The sequence below is a fragment of the Microtus pennsylvanicus genome, chromosome 10 (assembly GCF_037038515.1).
Source record: "Microtus pennsylvanicus isolate mMicPen1 chromosome 10, mMicPen1.hap1, whole genome shotgun sequence".
Lineage (NCBI taxonomy): Eukaryota > Metazoa > Chordata > Mammalia > Rodentia > Cricetidae > Microtus > Microtus pennsylvanicus.
Genome location: NC_134588.1, coordinates 82,524,706 through 82,544,062, shown reverse-complemented (window position 1 = coordinate 82,544,062; position 19,357 = coordinate 82,524,706). Strand labels below are relative to the sequence as shown.

At 45.5% G+C, this 19,357-nt stretch overlaps 1 pseudogene; it reads right to left on the bottom strand.

Moving 5' to 3' along the window:
• Window positions 1-404: 404 nt before the first annotated feature.
• Window positions 405-12,403, bottom strand: LOC142858154 (large ribosomal subunit protein uL5-like; annotated as a pseudogene).
• Between the last annotated feature and the right edge of the window lie 6,954 nt (window positions 12,404-19,357).

The window sequence follows — 19,357 nt, the reverse complement described above, 5'->3', positions numbered from 1 at the left end:
CTGTTGCCCCTCCCCCCATTAAAGTGCACCCACATGGGACCGCCGCGTGTCTGTGTCTTTTCCTCGCGTAACCGCCTCCGCTTTTACATTACAGCCAAGCCAGGATTTTATTATTTAACAGTAGGGATGTGAGCTACCATTTCTCCTTTTTTAAATCTCTTTAAAGCAGCTTGTAGAATGGAGGCTGCTCTTATAAACAGTGTAATTGCTCCTGTCTGCTGCCTGGTGAAATGGTTGGTGGAAATTCCCCAGAGACTCAAGTGCCTACAAATAAATGTGCGGTTACATTAAAGGGGGCGTCTCCTATTTTAGAGGTCTACATGAACTATTTGCAGGTAACATAAAACTATGCTTGGGATTGCATTTGCAGTGTTGGGTCAGTGTGGATATAAGCAGGATGTGTGTTAGAGAATGGCCCCAGCCCAGCAGCCTTCTGTATCAAAGTGAATGGCCATGATGAACACGGCCTCAGGAATAATCCCTGGTCCAAAGGGAAGAGGGCTGAATCAAGAGGTAGGGCCTTTGGGCTCTTTTAGTTTTCTGAATTTTTGTAGAGGTAGTTTTTGATGGAGGAGGACTGGGGACTCAGGTCAGTGGTAGATTACTTGGTAGGCCAGTGTGAGGCCCTGGGTTCAGTCTGTACCACCAGAAAAAAAAATACTGGATAAATTCAGGAGTATATATTATAAGAGCCAGGGACCGGCTAATCTGGTATAGAATTGTCAGAGTAATGTAAAGGACCCCCCCCCCCATGGGCAGACAAAGCAGTGTAAGGCTGATTTTCTTTTCCACATCAGAAATAGTTTCTAAGGAAAAAACGCTTCAATCTGGGGCATGTTACCTGAGGCAGACAATGTAAATCCTGGACCCATGGGGTTCCTGGAGCTGTTGGGACTGGCCAAGAGCTCTGATTCTCTAGCTATGGCTTTTGCCTGCCTAGTAAATTCAACCTACTGCTGGGTTGAAGGACCAGCTACACTCATGTCTCAGCCTTGTAGAGATTTGAGACACATTGTCATCTTCTTTCTTCCTTGGCTGTTGGAATGTGACATCCACCTTTATGTTTTACTCTGTTCTTTGCTACTATAACAATGGTAGAGTCAGGTAATCTTCCTTCCTTTCTTTCCTTTTCTTCTCTTTTTTCTTTCCTCCACTTTTGGTTTTATGAGACAGGGTTCTTCCGTGTAGCTTTGGAGCCTGGAAATTGCTCTGTAGCCCAGGCTGGCCTCAAACTCAGAGATCTGCCTGTCTGCCTCCCGAGTGCTGGGATTAAAGGAATGCACCACCACTGCCCAGCTAAAATATATTTTCAAGTTGGTTGGTGAAAAACAAAATTCACCAGCTGGATTTAAAAGTGTAGTGTTTAATGGTATTAGCAGTTTGTTTAATAAACCAGGACTTTGCTTTGCTTGAGGGGAGGGCACACAGAAGCCAGAAGACAATTTCTAGGGAGTCAGTTCTGTCCTCATGTGGATCCCAAGAGTCAAACAAATTCCGTCAGGCTTGGGGTTAAGAAACTTTCCTTTCTGAGCCATCTTGATGACCCTATATTAGTTACTTTTAAATGCATGACCAATCTATTATTTTAACCTGTTACACAATTAAATGTCTAAAACTCTCACTTTGTGAATGGTTATTTTAGTCATCTGAATGAACCTGAGTACTATGGTCATGATCCTGCAGGCCACTGCCTCCCAGAGTGGGTAATGGCACGAGAGGGGGTGAGTTAGTGTCAAGGTAATTTGAACACTGGGGTGAACTTGAGTATGTAGAGCCTACCCTAGTTCTCAGCTATTCCCTTGGGCTGATTAAGTCAGTCTAAACAATATTTGCTTTTATTTTACGTATTTGAGTATTTGCCTGTGTGTGCACGCCTGGTGCCCACGGAGGTCAGAAGAGGGCGCTGGATCACCTGGAATTGTAGTCACAGGCAGCTTGAGCCACCATGTTGGTGCTGGGAAGAGCGGAGCCACCTCTCCAGCTCCTAATTTAGTGTTTTTTCAGTAGTAGCCATTCTTTTCTTTTTTTTCTTTCTTTTATTGAAAATAGATTTTTTTCCTCACACAATATATCCTGATTATAGTTTCTCTTCCCTCTCCTAGTTACCTCCTACTTCTCCATGAGCATGGGAGATCTTTCCACCTACTAGAAGCAATTTCTTTCTTCAAAGACTTGAAGTTTTTACCTTGCAAGTCTTCCAGTTGCTTAGAGTTACACCAAGATATTTTATTTTATTTGAGGCTATTGTTAAAGGTGTTGCTTCCCTGATTTCTTTCTCATCTGTTTATCGTTTCTATATTCGAGGACTACTGATTTTTTGAGCTGATCTTATTTGTATGCAACCTCTTTGAAGGTGTTTATCAGCTGTAGGAATACCCTGGTGGAATCTTTAGTGTATTTTTTAGTGTATGTATACTATTATATCATTCACAAATTAGACTTCTTCCTTTCCAATTTAGTGCTTTAGCTAAAACTTAGTACTATATCAAATAGATATGGGGAGAGTAGACAGTCTTGTCTCGTTCCTGATTTATGTGAAATTGCTTTGAGTTTCTCTCTATTTAACTTGATATTAGCTATAGACTTGCTGCAAATTAACTTTATTATATTTAAATATGTTCCTGTAGCTCTAATTTCTCCAGGACTTTTTGAATGGCTGTAAGATTTTTTGTCAGAGGCCTTTTCTGCATCCAATGAGAACATCATGCATTTTTGTTTCTTTTAAAAGAAAAAGAAAAAGGTCTTTATGAATAGTCAGTCAACAAATGAGTGTTGTTGTTGCTCTGGAGCATTTCTGGGTGCTGCTGATGTCTAATGCATTTCTGTGTCCGCATTTTCCTGGCTCTCCTGACAAAGAAGACAGTTGCAGTGAAGCAAGAGCAGAGCGTGGAAGAGGAAGGTTAAAACCACGACATAAGTTTACCAAGGATGACCTGAAGATACTTCAACAATCATTTGAACAGGATTGTTATCCAGATTTCACAACCAAGGAAACTCTGGCACAAGAGTGCAGGTGCACAGTGTATGTGATTGAAGTAAGTCAGATCTCTGCAGCTTTTCACGAGGGTATGCCCTTTTGTGGGCCATTTGGAAAATGAAGCAAAGAATCATAGGAAAGCTGACATGTCTTGGCATCAGGCATTGTTAACATGTCAATTTTTTTTCTTTCAATTTGACACAGCTTAGATAGAAAATAACTTATTATGAGGGACATTTGGAAGCAGGAACTTGAAGGATGTAAACCCCTCCAGGTCTGGAGAGATGGCTCAAGAGCACAGGCTGCTCTTCTAAAGGAGCTAGGCTCAATGCCCAGCACCCACCCAGCTGATGCTCTGGAACTCCAGTTCTAGGGAATTTGACATCCTTTTCTGACCTTTACAGGCATGTCACAAGCATGGTACACAGATACACAAGCAGGCAAAACACCCATACAACATAAGATAAAAAATTTAGGCCACGAATGGTTGTGGATGCCTTTAGTCCGTAGACTGACATGGGTGCTGTGAAAGGCAGGGGATCTCTTTGAGACCAGCCTGGTCTGCAGAGCAAGTTCCGGGACACCCAGGGCTACAGGGACAAACCCTGTCTCCAAATAACATCAACAAATTAAAAGTTATTGGCATCGCACAGGATAGGAACTGTGATGGTTTTATGCTGGGGATAGCTATGGCAAAGACAAAGTAGGAAGACTTCCAGGCGTTGATTTTAGGATTGAAAATGTTGTCCATTTTAAAGGTGGAACAGTCTGCTGAGAGATCAGATATATAACAAGGGAAGGGGAGAAAGGATTGCCTTGAAAAATGAAATTGGAAGATTAGTATTGTCTTCCTGCCTATGCTGACTTGATCCTACACAGGTCTGCTGTGTGGTTGGTTTGGTTTTTTTTTTTTTTTTTTTTTATATTTTCGAGACAGGGTTTCTCTGTAGCTTTTGGTTCCTGTCCTGGAACTAGCTCTTGTAGACCAGGCTGGCCTCAAACTCACAGAGATCCGCCTGCCTCTGCCTCCTGAGTGAAGGGATTAAAGGCGTGTGCCACCACCTCCCGGCCTTTGTTTTGTTTTTTTGAGACAGGGTTTCTCCGTGAAACATTCCTGGCTGTCCTGAAACTCACCTTGTATAGATTAGTCTATCCTTGAACCCGCAGATCCACCTCTGCTTCCCGAGCTCTGGGGTTAGAGGACTGTTCCACTACTGCCTGGCAGGATTTTACACTCTTTTACAGTCTTCCTCCATGGTGTTCCTGAGCCTTGGAGGGGTTTGTTGCTGTAGATGTCCCTTGGAGAATTGGGCCTCACAAGCACTCAATACCTTGACTAATTATAAGTCTCTACATTAACTACTGCCTGCTGCAAAAGAAGTACCTTTGAGGAAAGTCCAAGGACCACCCACCTCCATCCAGGTCTAGTAAGGTGAGCATCCAAACAGCCTAGGCTCCCACAAAGCCAGTATGTGCAGTAGGATCAAAAGCCCAGTGCCATTGTCCTTGACTTCTCAGGAGTCCTCATTGTCCGCTATGTTCAGTGAGTCTGGTTTTATCCCCTGCTTGGACTTCCCACAGGGCAGGGAACCCTGACTGCTCTTAGGGCTGATGAGGGAGGGGGAATTGACTAGGGGAGGGGGAGGGAAATGGGAGGCGGTGGCGGGGAGGAGGCAGAAATCTTTAATAAATAAATAAATAAATAAGAAACTAAAAAAAAATAGAAGTACCTTTGATAGGTTGAAAGCAGCACAAACATATGATTATAAAAATAATCCTTGAGCCGGGTGGTGGTGGTGCACGCCTTTAATCCCAGCACTTGGGAGGCAGAGGCAGGCGGATCTCTGTGAGTTCGAGACCAGCCTGGTCTACAGAGCTAGTTCCAGGACAGGCTCCAAAGCCACAAAGAAACCCTGTCTCGGAAATCCAAAAAAAAAAAATAATAATAATCCTTGAAAAGACAGGGAAAAATGAAGACAGCATTTCCTAGGCCTGCACATTACGAAGATTGTGAGCTGTGCAACCCCTCCCCGACCCTCCCACTTCCATGTTTAAGTATGGAAGCCTGCTCCAATGAGCCCTGTTGCAGCCTCTGCATCTACACAGAACAAACTGGAACTGCCCCTTAGCACTTGCGGTTGTGTTAATTAAAGTGTGGTGGTGGCGCACGCCTTTAATTCCAGCACTCGGGAGGCAGAGGTAGGTGGATCTCTGAGTGTGAGTACAACCTGATCTACAGAGTGAGTCCAGGATAAACTCTAAGACTACACAGAGAAACCCTATTTCGAAAACCAACAATACAGCCTGGTCTACAAGAGCTAGTTCTGTGTAGATGCAGAGGCTGCAACAGGGCTGATTGGAGCAGGCTTCCATACTTCATTTTCCCCTGTCTCTTTAAGGTCAGGAAGCAAGACAGTAAGGCTGACTCTTACCACCCTGTGAAAGTTCCTGTGGAAATGACTGTGAAACTTAGCAGGGTGGCACACATCTTACTCCCATTGCTCTGTGGGTGGATCTCTGAGTTTGAGGCATAGGGAGTTCCAGGACAGCCAGATCTACATAATAAGGAGACCCTGTGTCAAAACAAAGGGAAAAAGGGAAAAGGAAAAAAACACTGTGGGGCACTGCTAGAAAGCAGATTTGATTAACAATTTCTTTTTTCTCTTTAGAACTGGTTTCAGAACAGAAGAGCAAGGCTATCAAAATTTAGAGACAAAAGTTTTGGCACCAAGAGAATGCACAAGAGCCAAGACTACATACTTACAGGACACCAAGATACCCAGGGGCAAGCTCCCAATTACAGCGTTGAGCAGGTCTCTTATCACCAGGTGGCACCATTGAGTCTCCCTATCTATTCTTTGGAGCCCCAGGAAGCTTCTGGTGAATGCTATGGTCCAAAGCAATAGAATGAGATCAGGTGGAGCTGTGTGCTATCAAGGTACCAGTGGAACTGGATCTTCTTTCACCTTCAAACCAACAGACTTTACTCCTCCCCCTATGTGTGTGCAGTTTTATAAGGGTGATTGACCTGAGACGCGGGAAAGCCAGTGTCCTCTGTCTTTGGCTGTTCCTGGTGTGCAGGGGCAGAGGCAGATGGATGACCGTAACTATTCCTCGCTGTTCCCAGAACAGCAGCTGAATGACTGTAGAGAACAGTGACAACTGCAGCGGCTCTCAGGCTGTCGGGACAAATTTGGTCCAAGTGACAGTGTCACTGTGGCTAATGGTGCACGAACAACTCTGCAGTAACACAGTCCAAGCCTTTGAAGAAACAAGTGGTGCATTCGTTCATGGAGGTCCAAGGACAATTTGTGGGAACATCTTCTTGGACTCTGTGGGTTTTGAAGATCAAACCTTGGGTCTTTAGGGCAAGTGGCTGAACCAACTGAGCCATCTTTCTGGCCCAAACTGAGGTTCTTTGTCTTTCCCCCTAGGACTGCAAATATTTGTCACAACATGTCTGACACCTCACGGTTGTGGTGCTGGGCTGCGAGCCCAGGCGCTGTGCATACATTCACAAATGAAGATTTAGCTCAATACTAAGAACATTTGTTTTCGCAGAGGACCGAGACTTAGTTCCCAGCACCTTCATGGTAGTTCACAACTTTCTGTAATTACAGGGAACTCAATGCCTTGTGATTTTTTTTTTTTCTGAGAAAAATTTTTATTGGCCTTTTGGATACAATTTATTTGCCAGGTGATGTGGGAGTCTTCTGTTTTGTGTTGATTTCATTGGTTAAATAAAGAAACTGCCTTGTGATGGAGGAAGGTCATTGGTTAATTATAATAAAGAAACTGCTTGGCCTCATAGGTTAAAACATAGGTGGGTGGAATAAACAGAACAGAATGCTGGGAGGAAGAGGAAGTGAGCTCAGACTCGACAGCTCTGCTCTCTGGAGCAGAGACGCCATGCTCCCCTCTCCCGGGCAGATGTGATAGCTCTGCTCTCTGAGGCAGATGCGATCAAGCTCTGGCCCAGGATGGACGTAGGCTAGAATCTTCCCGGTAAGTGCACCTCGGTGCTACACAGTTTATCAGAAATGGGTTGATCGGGATATCAGAATTAGCTGACAAGAGGCTAGATATAATGGGCCAAGCAGTGTTTAAAAGAATACAATTTGCCGGGCGATGGTGGCATATGCCTTTAATCCCAGCACTCGGGAGGCAGAGGCAGGTGGATCTCTGTGAGTTCGAGACCAGCCTGGTCTACAGAGCTAGTTCCAGGACAGGCTCCAAAGCCACAGAGAAACCCTGTCCCAAAAAACCAAAAAAAAAAAAAAAAAAAGAATACAATTTGTGTGTTGTTATTTCGGGGCATAAGCTAGCCAGGCGGCCGGGGTGCTGGGGATGCAGCCCCGCCACTCCTATTACAACAGCCTTGGCCCTTTGATAGGACAGAAAATTAGGTAGGCAGAGTAAACAGAACAGAATGCTGGGAGAAAGAAGCTGAGTCAGGCAGTCGCCATGATTCTCCCACTCCAGACAGACGCAGGCTAAGATCTTTCCTGGTAAGCCAGCTCGTGGTGCTACATGGAATATTAGAAATGGGTTAGATCAATATGTAAGAGCTAGCCAATAAGAGGTTGAAACTAATGGGCCAAGCAGTGTTTAAAAGAATACAGTTTCTGTGTAATTATTTCGGGGCATAAGCTAGCCATGTGGGAGCCGGGGTGGCCGGAATGCAGCCCACCACAACTCATACAACAGTGAGGAAGGATGATTCCATCATACTTCTGCGGGAACCAGCTCATGGCTTCCTCTTTGCTGATTCTGTGTTTGACCCCAATGCAGCCTGTCCTGCACTTCTTGTCTGCAATTCTGAAACCTGGCCTGCCCAGCACCATGTAGAAGTCCAGGCCGTAGATCCCAATGCTTGGATCATATCTGATGCCCAGGCCAATGTGTTGTTGAATCCCAAAGCTGAAGTTCCCAGTACGAGAAGTTATTTTTCCGAAACTCATCCTCCTGCACCTTCAGGCCTTTTTCCAGAGTTTCTTCTGCCTTGGCTCCACGGACAGTGCAGTGAATAACAATCTTCTCCTTTCTCCCGATGACTAAGGGCCTGATGGTGTACTTAGCTCCCTGTGAGCTGCTCCAACACCTTGGCTGCTGGGGTCAGCCTGTCTCCACTCTCCCCAACACAGATATTGAGGCAGAGCTGGTGGATTTGAAGTTTGATTTGAAAGAACTCAAAGTTGCTGTCCTATTTCTCACCAAGATAAGCACAGTGGCGATCTTGTGTACAATGGACAATCCCCTGCTCCAAGTGAGATGTCTGAACAGTTGGGGACCATTTATTTTATATATGGGTTATTATCTGTCTTTGATGACCAGATGAAATTTATGTTCCGTTGAAAGGAAAAAGAAGTTTAACTTATATAAGTGAGTTTGAAGAACAAAACAATAAGAATAATTATCAAATTGGGTCACTCTCAGAGTCAGAGAAACTTCTAAGAAGTGTGGCCAACAACACACACAGTAGCATCTAAAGAAAAAAGAATCAGCCGGGCAGTGGTGGCACACACTTTTAATCCCAGCACTATGAGGCAGAGGCAGGTGGATCTTTGTGAGTTCGAGGCCAGCCTGGTCTACAAGAGCTAGTTCCAGGACAGGCTCCAAAAGTCACAGAGAAACCCCGTCTCGAAAAACCAATAAATAAATAAATAAATACGAAAAAGAAAAAAGAAAGCGAGAATAGCTGGTTCCAGCTTAATCAGTCTTTTAAAAAGCCTCCAATTAACTATAAAGTCAGAGAGTTGACTTTCTGTCACCAGGAAAAACAATTTAAAAGTTTAAAATACTTGTTTTGGGTCATAGAAATTGTTTTTTTGTTTTTGAGATTTACTTTGTGTGCATATGGGTGTCTTGCCTGTATATACGTCTGTACAGTGCTTAAAGACATGGGAAAGGGGGCTGGAGCCCCTAGAAATTGGAGTTACAAATGCTTTATAGATGCTATGTGGGTACTGGGGATTGAACTTAGGTTTTGTGAAGAATAGTTAGTACTTTTAACCACCAAACTATTTTTAGCCCCCTTTCTTTTTGAAACAAGTGTTTGCATATCCCAGAATAGCTTAGAACTCCCTATATATCAGATTTACTGTGTAGCACAGATGACCTTGAACTTTTGATCCTTTTGCTTCTACTTCCTTAGTGCTGGTTTGCACCTTCATACTTGATCTATGCAGTGCTGTGGGTTGAATTTAGGGCATTGCATGTAGCAGGAAACCAATGCCAACTGAGCTATATCCCCAGCACACAGACTGTGTTTTTATTTATTTTTCTTTTTTTTTTCAGACTGTGTTTTTAAAGGGTCATTTGCTCTGTTGTTTTGGACCTTCAGAAAGGCCAAAAGTAGTGAGGAGTGCTTGGCTGAACAAAACTGCTTCCATCCTGCGGTGTCAGGTAGTGAAAAGAGTGAGAGAGGACAGGGCTTGGGGTACCACTATCTCTTTCAAAGCACACCCTCAATGGCCTTCCACTAACCATACCCACCTCTATTTTCCAGCAGCACCACAGGAGGGCTGTGCTTGCTGTCCACAGCAAGTGGGGTGACCAGGGGAGACGTGATCCTCCATCTGTATTTTTGGATCTACTGCCGTACGGCTTCTGATTTTGAGTCTATGTCTGTCTTTTTGTTCTTGTATATTTTCAGTTCTACACCAGAGTGGTGGTGAGAGCACCAGCTTCTGGTTTTGAGTTTATGTCTGTCTCTTTGTATTTTTTGTTTTTGTATGTCGGTTTGTCTTTGTTAAAATCCACCTGCAGGAATTCAGAACCTGGCACTGGCCCCCTGGCCATCATCAGTTCACCCATGATTCCGAAAGTAGCCCCGCTGCTGGAGGAGGTGGTGGCTGCCCATCCCCGAGCCTTTTGTCTTCTCTCTTTCCTGTACAGGAGCGGAAAAAAAAAAAAAAAAACCAGAATCCAGGCACCTCTGGTTCTTCCTGATATCCAGCAGAGCATGACAGACTTCTCCCTCCTCCTCCCCCAGAGGAAGCACTTCATTCCTGAGGAGCCCTGCTGGTCGGGCCCTAACCCTGTTCTTGGGACTCTCAGGCCATGACCGAGCTTATAGAATCTGTTCTGGTTATTCATCAGCCCACTTGGGATGATTGCCAGCAGTTCTTACAGGTGCTCCTAACCACAGAGGAAAAAAGAATGTCCCAGGAGCTGACAGCAGGCCAACCCAATCACCGGACAAGATAGAGGATGGGACTTCAATACTCCAGCTGGTAGGGAGCAGATCCATCTTTATTGCCAGAGTCCAGTTGGCAGGTCTAAAAAAAGGAGGGGGGGTTGCAAAGCACCCCACTAATTTGCTAATTTGGCTAAGGTAAGAGCAATAGTATAAAGGTCTGATAGTACTCCTACAGGATTTTTAGAAAGACTATTGGAGGGGTACAGGATGTAAACCCCTTTTGATCCCATGGCAGCAGATCGCCAAGCCAATGTAGTGATGTCTTTTATAGGCCAGTCAGCATCAGATATTCGTAGCAAGTCGCAGAGAATGGTGGGACTGCAGAGATGCTCCCTCCAGGACTTAGTAAAGGGAAAAAAAATTAGACAGATAGGGAGGCAACAGAAGACGACAGCTGCAGAGACTGCGCACCTCAGACAGAGCAGCCCCTGAGTGGCCGAATGCAGACTTCAGTGAGGAGTGGCCCTGCAGGACTTTGGGCTCGAGACACTTCCCAAAGCAGCTGCTGAGCAGAAGCAGGTCGGAAAACGGCGCCGAGCACAGCCGGCTACTGAAGCGATGCTCTGCCCACCTGAGAGGCCTACGCAGCAGCCACAGTGACAGTACTGAAATTCACCCCCCCCCCCTTGTTTATACTGTACACCCAGGTGTCCGGTGTCCGATTCTGGGGTGTAGGGGGGGGGGAGGGGGAGGAGTTCCCCTTCGCTATGTCTAAAGCATTTGACTATGGACACAAGGATGGCTGATTATTTCTGAGTGTCCCACACTTTTATTACAAAAAGACCTGTTGGAGACTTTGACTTCCCCTACTGTTCTCCAGGGCTGTAAAAAAAAAGCAGGCTGCTCTCTGCCTTCGCCATGCCCACCTCACTGAGGAAGGCTTTGCAGCCACTGCCGGCTGAATCCTCCTCCCAGCTGCCTTGGTCACAGCCCAAGCTTGGGAACTCTGCTTACCGCTACCTGCCCAGGCAGGTAGCAACTGACTGGAGCGAGGAGGGGCCCGGGAGGTGCCGGAGCCCAATTCCAAACAGCCTTCCCAAGCTGCTTGCAAGTTTCACAGAGAACAACTGTCCCCAGCTCCCAGACCGCAACTGTGGAAAGCTTAGGGTTCAGCAATGCCCAAGCAGAGACGGTTTTGGTGGCGCGTGCCGGTAGGATTTGCTGAAGAAGACAGGGCAGCAATGGTGAATGACCTGAGCAGCCTACTTAAAGAGACATTGGCTGGATGGCAGAGAAGCTTTTTCTTACCAGGACTAAGAAGATCAAAGAAGGAATCTTCTCGAGGTTTGGCCTGCCCAAGGTAATCGGAATTGATGGTAAAACTGCCTTGTTGCCCAAAAAAGTTAGGACATGGGTAAGACTGGGAAAATTACATTGTACATACAGACCCCAGAGTTCAGAACAGGTAAAAAGGATAAACAAAACCAAATTAGCCTTTGGAATCTGGCACTAGAGACTGGGTACAGCTCCTTCCCCTAGCCCTGTTCTGTGTGCAAAACACCCCGTCTCAGCTTGGACTAACCTCCTATGAGATCCAATATGGGGAAACCCCTCTTAGTTTCCTAAGGCCCCTCATGACCCATTTGCTCACAAACCCCATCTGCAGGCGCGGTTGAAGGCTCTCCAGATCTCTGAACCCAGACGTAGAGACCCCTGGCCACCCTGACACCTGAAAATCTCGCATTCGTTCCAGAATTGACGCCTGGGGTATATCCGGAGGGACACATGAGGAAAGCTACAGCACCCCACAGCCAGAACAGACTAGTAGCAGGGCTAGCCTCCTGGGATATCCCCTCTCCCCCACAGCTGCCCCTGGAGGCTGGCAAAAGATTTTCCCCTGGAAAAAATATTTAAACACAGGGGTTCAGACATCTCCCCCACTTGTCTCCCAGGGGCGAGAAGCGGGACTGTCTCCATGGGTGTCGGGAAGGATTTGGGACATAAAATGGTATTTATCTGACTAGAGCCTGCTGCTGCCGGTCGGACTAGACCCTCCCTAAAGGGGCCCTAGCTATCCCTGCTGCTGTCCACTGGACTAAGCTACTCTCCCTGCTTCTCTGCTGGCACCTCCCAACACCAGCCCGGGCACCCGGAAATCTCACACCCATTCCAGGTTGGCGATTCTGTGTACGTTCGGAGACACCGGTCCCAGAACCTTGAACCTCGCTGGAAGGAACCCTACACCTACTGCCCTCAAAGTGGACGGTATTGCAGCCTGGATCCATGCGTCTCATGTCAAGCCTGCACCTCCACAGGACCTTCCAAATGAAAACTTCAGTGTACCCAAAATCCTCTCAAGGAGGCCTGACTCTGCCAGGCTTGCTGATCTTTGCCCTGATCCTCAGGACTTAACCTGGACCCTAACTAACTTTGAGACTGGGCAAGCCTTAAAGCTAGCCACTGAAGTTCATCCCCTGAATACCTGGTTCCCCCAGCTAACTTTTGACCTGTATGTTTCAGCAAAAGCCTCTTGGGAGGATACTGAGCAAACTCCCGGAAACTTTTATCCTGTATGCAAATATTCTGAATGATATATTTGTCCGGGAGAAAAAGCAATATGGGGGGTGGGGGGGGCTTAAAGTATTTTATTGTGCTGCCTGAAAATGTAAAACCAATGTCAATGTCTCCTGGTTGAGGGTTAACAAAAAGAACTTAGTCTCTTTCACCCGTAAAATCGAGAAAAACAAAAAGAGCTAACCAGTTAACAGGCAATACTTGGGGTTTATAGTTGTATGATCCAGGAAGGAAAGACATAGGGATTCTGTTCACCCTGTGAGTTGTTGTAACACCTCCAATGATCATAGTACTAGGGCCCAACTTGGTATTACCTGACCAGGGCCAGCTAGCCCCTGCTGAGGTAGCCCCCCTCACCAGGGCCCTGGGCCTCACTCCTAGTCCCAAGAACCCTTCTGCAACCCCTGCTTCACTGCTGGCAAACTCTAATACAGGGCAGTGACTGTTTAGCCTTTTCTTTGCTAAATAGTACTGACCCCAGCTTGACATAATCTTGTTGGCTATGCTTGTCAGCAGGACCTCCCTAATATGAGGAAACAACACTGGTTTGCTAATTTCGGTGTACAGATCTAATTGGTCCTCCAAATTTACTAATATCTCAAGATTGAGATATTTGACCAAATAAGAGGAGGGAATGTAAGACTTTAAGACAATCCTGAAGCCATTTTTGACAATTCTGAATCCTCTCAGCCTCTGTGCCATAGTGCTTCCCCTCCTCCCCTGGGAACCAAGGACCTAACAGCTACACTCGCACGTACTCAGTTCCTGAACAATTACCCATATACGTATGTTTTGGTTCGGTCCCCTGGGAAATGGGGTCAAAATGACCTCTTACCTCATCTGATCTGGCAACAGCTCTCCAGTCAATTATTGGTAATAGCCCTTTCAAATAAGCCAATCAGAATAGTCAAAGAACAATCCCCCTTGCTTCTGTGGCCCCTTTAAAAGTAGACTGTACCAGCTATTCAAGGTCCCTTGGCTTCCCGAATGCTGGGGGACCCTGTCATGACAGAATTAATAAAATCCTCATGCTTTTGCATCGGCTGTGGTGTGTGAGATGGTCTCTGGGGGTGATTCCTTCTCGGTGTTTGGACGCTAGAGTCCAACAAGGCTCGGGTTATAAGTGGGACACGATCGCAGATAAAACCAGATTTTAGTTGGTAGGTGTCCTGGATCCAGGAGAGTTGATACCAATAGTGATGTCCCAGGAGCTGGTGCAGGTGTTGACATTGTCTGGAGAGCTCTTTATAAGTTGGTCTTGGCCCAGACAGCAGGAGTGACCTGTAAAATATGCTTGAAAATTGGTGGGGTTAAAATAGGTTCTTAATCCTGTTAGGTTTTACCAGACCTGATTTTTGATAGCAGCAGAATTTTTTCACAGGAACCTGTAGGTATCTGTAAAGCAACTGCCTCCCAAGTGCTGGGATTGAAGGCGTGCGCCACCTGCCCTGTTATTTTCAAGATTGTTGGCTAGGTGGTTCTTTAGATTTTTGAGCCTGAGAGAATGACAGACAGGCCGAAGCATTTCACTTAAAAGATGGATTTTGCCAGGTGTGGTGGTAAACACCTTAATCTCAGCAGTCAGGAGGCAGGAGAAGGTGGACCTTTGAGTCTGAGGCCAGACTAATCTACAAAGTAGTTACAGGACATTTAGTAAAGGGTTGTAACAGGTAGTAATGATAAATGTATTTCTGGGAATGTTGAGACTGAATTAGCTTCTTAGTGGGGCTGGAATATGGCTTCAAGTTTTTGCCCTGTAAATTGTGAGGATCAGAGTTAAGATTCCTAGAATTCTTGTACAAAATCTGGGCCATGCCAGCTGCTTGTAATCGCAGTTCTCTGGGAGGTAGAGACTGGGATTACTGGGGCAGGCTTGCTAGCTAGACTAGAATTCACTAACTAAGTAATGCTATGATAATAAATAGCCTCTGTGAGGACCAAATTTGATCTAAACTAAGACCACCCCCCTTATGTCCTCTCCATGATCCCAAGTTCCTAAAATTGAGTCAAACTCCATCCTGGGTAAGACTGATGAGCGTATGATTGACGACAACCAAGAACCACAGGGTTAATGACAGCTACTAACCACATGCCTCAGTCACACCTGATGCATTTTTAACTACTTTACTCTTCAATTCTGTGCTCACCATAACCAATCAGGTTAAATGTCGGCTATCCCAAGACCCAATGGCAAGGCTGTGGCCCACTTGTACTACTGCTTGTGTTTTATATATATATATATATATATATATATATATATATATATATATATATATATATATAAACCCCAAACTGTAAATGCTCAGTGCTGCTCTCTTCCACCCGCTGCGCCAGAGTGTTGGACGGTGGTCCAAGCCCGAGCTTGTAATCAATAAACCCCTTTGTGTTTGCACAAGAAACCAGCTCTGTGGTGGTCTTGTTCGGGAGTCTCGCAGCATAGGGCGCTACAGCCTCCAGAGTGAGTAGCTTTTTACAACCTTTCTCTAGCACGCACCCTTTCATCATTGTAAGTCACTATCCCACTGCTTTCTGACGCTTTCCGGTGAGTTATTGGAAAGGCTGAGCACTCATTTTTAGAATTTTTATTTGCTGTTGTTATTCAGAATGCAAGACTCTTTGAATTTCTCAAACTGCTGTATTTCTTATCCAGATGACTGCCTACAGTGATATTTTTTTTAAAAAAATGAATTTCTGAGCTGTTTTAGCAGCAGGATAAGCAACTGGGGTGAATATAGTCAAGTTACATTATATACATGCATGGAAATGCCATAGTGAAACTCATTGTTATGAATAATTAATGCAACCAACAAAAAGTCTTAAATAATAAGATAAAGGTAATAATAAAAAGATGAAAATAAGGAGCGATAGCCGGGTGGTGGTGGTGCATGCCTTTAATCCCAGCACTCGGGAGGCAGAGGCAGGCGGATCTCTGTGAGTTCGAGGCCAGTCCGGTCTACAAGAGCTAGTTCCAGGACAGGAACCAAAAAGCTACGGAGAAACCCTGTCTCGAAAATAAAAATAAAAATAAAAATAAAAAAAAGGGCTAGTTCCAGGACAGGCTCCAAAGCTACAGGGAAACCCTGTCTCGAAAAACCAAAGAAAAAAAGAAAATTAGGAGGGGCAACTAAAAGGGAAAAGAGATGAAATGAGGTTAAGAGATGAGAAAGGAATATGAGGAAAATGATAAGGATATAAATATGAATTAAAAATTTAAAGTATTAAGAAAAGTTAAGGATAAAAAGGAACAAAAATTAAAATAATTTTTAAATAAAAATTTCAATAAAATAAAGTAAAAATATAATATAGCAAAAAGAAAAACGTGAGGGGAAACCCCAAACTTCCTTCAGGGTTCATTTAGTACTAGAGTCTGCCAGGTGGAGGGAGTGTGATGTGTCAGTGCTGAAACCTGTTGAAAAGCCTTCTGCCTATGCGGAGAGGGTCTGCCCTAGTCAAGGGTGGGCTGCGAGGTCAGGGATGCATTCACTCTTTTAGTTTCCCTTCCCTGACGACTGTAGCTGACCACAGGAAACTTTGCGGGTTGTGGGTCAGGCAGGTTCCCAATCCATAGAACACCTCCCCCCCCCCCCCCCCACTCACACACTTAAATTTGTACACCCAGCAGTCCAAGCCTAGAGGTGTCCAAGAGTGTATCGGAAAGGAATCAAGGAGTGCTGGTTTTTGCACCGGGAGAGGATGACAACCTGTCTGCCTGTTTTCGGGCACGCAGCCCCAGCCCAGCAGCAAGCCTCTCTGTTGGAAATAGAGCCATCTGCCAGCTCTGGGCTCTTGGTGTTTTCTTTCATTACGTGGCAGACTAGAGGCAACTCCAGAGGCCAAGGAATCCGCCAGCCGGGACTTGGATCTCTCCGTGTCTTTGCTGGGACCCGCGGGCTGCGTGTGGGGACCCTGCTCTCAGTTCTCAGGGAGGGGGCACCCCCGCTGAGCTCCCGCCCCTAAAACTTCACAGCCCGCCCACGTCAGACCCTTCCTCTTTGCATCTGCGCCTGGTAGCTTTTGTTGCAGAGTGGCCCCACCTTCGCTGACTTGTGACTACTGTTCCTTGTTTTCGGAGTTCCCTAGTAGCCTAATCTCAAACAATAGGTCCTTTCTCGACCAGGCACCTGGTATAGCACTGCACTTCTGAAATACCGGGTTGGATAGGGCTTTGGATGCAGGGACTGGATGCAAGATTTCTTTCCCGCCCCTAGCGGGTCCCCACCGGAGGAAGCATTATCTCCCCTCCCCCACTGGATTAAGGCTTGTGAGAACTGTGGGTTTATCCTGCTGCTGGGACTGCTAGTCTTTTGTCACTAGGGCTGACACGCTTACGCGTGTTTGGGGCTCCTGCTCCTCTGCGGGGATTGGGGCTGCTGATTGCTTCTTCCTGTCTTTGTCCTAGCTAGCCTTTGTATTTTCCCATCCTTTTTCATCTGTCCTGTCACCTGTTTTTGATGCTTTTCCTTTCTTTCTTTCTTGGGAATACACCGTATTTGTTACCCTGTCTTTGTTATCCTGACTCTTCTGTCCTGGGGTTGCCTGTAGGAAGCGTCCAATCCGCCATTTTATTCCAGAAAGCAAACATTTTTTTTCTCTTCTGATACAGTGGGGGAAGGGGATATGTGGAGTGGGGAGAGGAGGAGACTGTGAAGAGGACGAGGTGGTATCAGTGGGACACCAAGTTGCTACTGGAGAGGTGTTTTTCACATCCTGCAGTTTCAGAGGCGATTCCCCTAATTAGGTAATTTCTGCTGCCTGACTGGAACGCCTAGACTAGATCTCCATCTCTGCTTAGTTTGCAAATACATGGGGGGGGAGGGGCTACTGGGTCTCCTCTTTACCATATAGGTAAGATACTGTGGGTCGAGATAGGATTTTTTTCTGCACAAGTATTTTTTCATTAGTTTAGTCACGTGGCTGTTTTGGAACTAAAACTGGTCTCATACACAGATATCTGTAACACACTGCCCAAAGGTTAATTAATGCAACTGATTTCATTTAGCTACAGGGACTCCCAACTTACTGTCTGTTTTCTTTTCTTTGTTATTGCAAATATTTTTAAGGTGAAGACAACAATGGATTTTATGGCGAGCCACAAGAACATATCCTGTCAACAAAACATATTTTTAACAATACATGCATATTGAAACGTGACTTTTGGCTACAGTCTACAGAAAATTGACAATGTCAAGTGTTCGGCCAACAATTTTTTAAGATTAATGTCTGACTAGAATGTAAAACGAGCTAGAAACCCTGCTGGTGGAATGGACACACTACGGTGACTACCTAGCTTTTATAGGATTGGTGGAGATGTGGGTGATGGGTAAAAATTATCATCACCTCTACAGGGTACCGGCTCACCTGGAGGTAAGCCTCCTGGCACACCTGCAAGTTAATCTTGATTAGGTTAAGGGGGGTGGGAAGACCCATTTTCAAAACAGGCCCTCCTTTCCTGGGACTTAGGCTTGGGTCTCAGACTGCGCTAAAAAGGAGAAAGCTAGCTGAGCAGAGACATCCTTGGTTGTCTGCTTCCTGACTTGGGAAACAGTACGACCAGCTGCTGCAGGCTCCTGCTGCCTTGACCGCCCTGCGTGATGGGCTGTGCCTGGAACTGCGAGCCTAACCGAACCCTTCCTTCCTCACACTGCTTTTCATCGGGGTATTTTATCTCAGCTGAAAAAGTAACTGCAACAGCTTGTTTCTCAGAGGCCCTGAGTCTACCAGCCTTTCTAAAGCATGAACTATCTTTTTCTTTAGCAACAGAGACAGCTGAAATGATTTCTCACCAGCAGTTTTAATTCCACTGTTACTTTCCCCAGAGTTACCACAGTTACACCGACTTGACGTGCCTATGTCTAATCTAAGCTATTCTTCGGTGCAAATAAAAAGCAACAACAGATCATATTTCTAACTTTCTATAACTCTCCCCGGAACACATGTACTCAGAAGGAGAAGGTTCTTGGGTGACGTTCAGTTCTTTTCTTACCATATGTTGAATGTGGTTATATAAAGTTGTTATTTATTTATGTATGTATAAGGTGGGCACGTCCCTGACATACTATATGTGGAGGTCAGAAGACATCTTGTGAGAGCTGGCTCTCTCCTCTTATCATGCGTGAGACTGGGTTCCATCCTGAGCACAGCAAATAATGAAGAAGATGAAATAATATACAGGCACAATCTAGAGAGCTCAGAAATGAAACCATACATTTATATGATATTAAGATAGATGCAAAATTACCCAGAAGAATTGGTATTTTTTTTCTCCAAATTTGATTTCTTTGTGTAAATAATTACCTCAAACTTCTCTTCTGTGGATGTGTTAGTCAAATTTCACATTGCTCTAACAAGTGTCCCAGAGAGACAATTTGAAGGAAGAAGAATTCACTTCTTGCTTTCTGGTTCAGAGGGTCTGTCTGTGGTTAGCGGACTCCACAGCTGGGGACCTGAACAGGCAGAGCATCAAGGCAGTGAATCTGAGGCTGTTTCTCTTGGAACTAAGGTAGCAGAGATAGAGAGGGTCACAGGAACGCACCACGGCCAAGGCCTGGCCTTTAAAGTCTCGCAGTCTCAGCAACCCTCCAACTAAGTCCCAGCATTCACAGTTCATCACCAGTCAAGAGTCTTCTAAATGTCAGTCCATCAAAGGGTTAAACCTGTGATTAGCT